This window comes from Carassius gibelio, chromosome A18 (assembly GCF_023724105.1).
Source record: "Carassius gibelio isolate Cgi1373 ecotype wild population from Czech Republic chromosome A18, carGib1.2-hapl.c, whole genome shotgun sequence".
NCBI classification, from domain to species: Eukaryota; Metazoa; Chordata; class Actinopteri; order Cypriniformes; family Cyprinidae; genus Carassius; species Carassius gibelio.
The window spans coordinates 3910394-3913869 of NC_068388.1; positions in this window are offsets into that span (position 1 = coordinate 3910394).

Sequence of the window (3476 nt, forward strand, 5' to 3'; positions counted from 1 at the left end):
TAAAATGTATATTATTTAATTATTTGATAGATAGATCATTTATTCCTGCTGGATCTTTATATGAGTATGAGACTCTTGTATGAACGCTGGTTCTCGAGGGAAATATTGTTTCAAGTGTTCAGCTTATGCCAAGCCTTTTTGAGTATGTGTCATGATATAAAAATATAATTGCGCTGTCAGGTGTGACATTGTGGCTTAATTTAAAGGTCAGAGACGATAACAGAAGTGTGTGTTCAGTTTTATAGAGCTCACTGTGTCCTGTGCCCTTTTAAAGAGGATTTTAAACAGTCACTGATGCTTGTGTGTTTTGGTGTCTCTCTTGTGAATCTTGTTTAAGCTCATTTCACAGTTAGACTTTGACCTCAGTGTGATTTTTTTTTAAGCAAAGCAAACCGTATAACAGCACTAAACAAGGCTTTTCGATTGTCGTTTTGCATGATTGTGTTTTTATACCTTAGCAGCATAAAGGCCAAGTTTGTTCAGAGACTTCTGGTTGTCTTTTTTTTTTTTTTTTTTTAAGTTTAGGATGTTTATTGTATCGCAGTCTCATAAATGATGGGTGACTTGGGTGCCTCATTATTTGAAAAAAGTTATTTTACTAGTTTAATTTACTAAATAGATGCATTTAGCAAAATGTTGGAATTCTGTTGTGTATTGGTATTGTTACTCTTATGATTGATAATGATTTTCAGGACTGATATGTAACTCATTTTCATGCAATATAAATAATTAGCATTAGCCCTTGAACTGGTTTGGTTTCTGCAGACACCTCCTGAGCTGGAGTGTGTGTGTGTGTGTTTTGCGTCATGGGTCAGACAGCAACAGGATACGCTTGCATTCATGCCTCGGTTCTCTCAGACAGAGCTGCCTGCTTGTGTATTGTGTTGTGTGTCTGTCCAAGTGTCTCTCTTCTCTTCATTATTATAATATGAAACTCAGAAAAATATGACTATAATCTTATTAAAATTGTATTGTAGAATTCATATGTTGTATTGTTTCAGATTAAATTCAGATGAGATATATTCATCTAGAATGTTTTTTTCAACATAGATGTTTTGTTTTTCAACACTATTTGATGTTAGATTAAGAATATCTAGAAAAAAACAAAATACAAGTTGACACCCATTTATTTTACAGTAATTTCTACTGCATTGCATGCAATAATAAAAAAGTAAACAACCTCCATTCGTTTTCAGATTTTTTTTTACCCCCCAAAAATATTATACTGCATTGTTGAGTGCATTCATCAAGCTCAACCATTCAGCCCTGCTACTAAAGTTATATACTCCCCACCCCCATTTTTTTTTTTAAATCAATAATAACAAACTAGCATTTGCTTCCAAAATAGCTATATTTATTCAAATTTAGACTGAATTTGGAACCATGTTAATTTAGTGTGCATATGCAAACAAATGTATTTAGACAGTCCTTTATTTTGGTTCCAGGTTGCAAACACTGCCCTCCTGAAGTAGATTGCCATTTTTAAGAGTTCAGGGGTCCTATTTTGTTGTAAATGACCTCTGATCCAACACCTGAACACAATATAGACTCTCTCTGTTTGCTCTCTTACAGAGACACTGAGAGGCTGACCGCAATAAGACACAACAGTCTATTGAGGACCGCTACTGTACTTTACTGTACTACAGTCCCTCTCACCCTGTTCATTCCTCCAATCTCAGCCCATCAGCAGGTGCCCTGAAAGATGAATCAACCAATCACATCTCTGCACTGATGTTTCAATGGTCAAGGTCATTATTTCAACTTCTTATCCAAACACTGCTTCACAAGGTTTCACAATGTAGTGCTAACAGCCCTTTGGAGTCGAGTCTTTTGATTAAATATGTGTGAAAGTGTTTTTTAATTCTCCATAAATCTAGTGTTCAGCAGATGTTAGAGCCCTGGGAGTGTGTTGGTGCTGTGTTGGATGGTGAAAGTCTTTTTCAATGACATTTTCCCTTTGCTTCCCCCTGCTGGAGCAACACATGTATGTTCACTCAGTGCTTTGACACTGAATTTGGATATGCATACTATCATACTATAATACTTCTCATACTGTTTAGTAAGAATAGTAAGCTATATCAAACTATATATCAAGCTATATGAAAAGTACAGCATGTTCCAGGAGTGTTTGAAATACTAGTTCACTGCTTCTGTAGCATATTGTATGTATACTCAGTTTAATATTGAGAATTTTCTCTATGCATGGTATATTGATGGTATATTCTTGGAATGTGCAGTATACACACTTCACTGGGCTGTATGTATCCCTCAATGCAAAATGCTTCACTTGTGTTTTTCATGACTCATTTGACTGATCTTCTAAAAGTGAACACATTTTTACACAAACATGGACTTCAATGCAAAACAACAGATTCATTAATTATTCACCCATTGGGATTAAAAACACATAATGTGGTTAAGTCATGTGACAACAGTCTAGCATGCTGCAGTTTGAAATATTTTGCATGTGCTATCTACTAACCCTGATTGCACACATACATCACGGAAATGTCCATTTGACGACTGCAAGATATTTTTTTTTTAGTGTTTGCTCATCTGCTACAGTATATGTCTATAGGATGTTTCCTATCAGTTGTCAAGTAGGTAGACATTTAAAAATGTTGTTAAGATGTTTATGAATCTGAAAGACGTCTATCAGATGTTTGTAGCTACACAGCAGATGCTTTCCAGATGAATTGGTCTTTAACAGACATATACATGTGCTTTCTGGGAAATGATATGCTATTTTTTTAAGCAGTATATGGTATATACGATGTATAATAGGCTAGTACACTAATACACTTGTGTGTTCAAGAAATGTAACAGTCTGTCATCCCAAAATTCAGTTCCTTCGTACTAAAATAGTTTGCAGAGGATAAAAAGGCAAAAAAATAAATGTACTGATGCATGAAAATGGCTGGATGCAGTGAGTGTGTATAAACGGATCTAATTTCTCTCGTGAACCAGTCAGACCAGCTCTCCGCGGTGTGTATTCATGTGTACATTTCTAATATCCTCAGGGTTGTTCATTTATGAATGCTCAGGATTGAGGAGAAACATCTGATCTCTCTCTTTATCCTCGTATCCCTCTCTCTTTCAACACACATGAACACGAACCAGCACTAAACTAATAAAAGACCATCAGCAGAATATTATGGCTATTATTCTATCACAGTATCATTCTAGGTTTTTTATTCCAAATTTCTTTATTTGATTTTCTGCATGGAATTCATTCTACTGTCGGTCTTTTGTTTGCTAATCGTAGTAATTATGTTCAAATCACCGTTTGTGAATGATTTATTTGCCATAATAAAGCACCTCAGTAATGGTGTATGCAGTAGCACAGGCTTTTTAAATCTCTTTCCTTATCTTTCCTAAAAAGATGCGACGGGATGCGAGTCCAATCAGGACATTTTGATTTAAATAGAGCTGCATTTATTTGATCAAAAATAAATGAAAAGAGTAATATTATTACA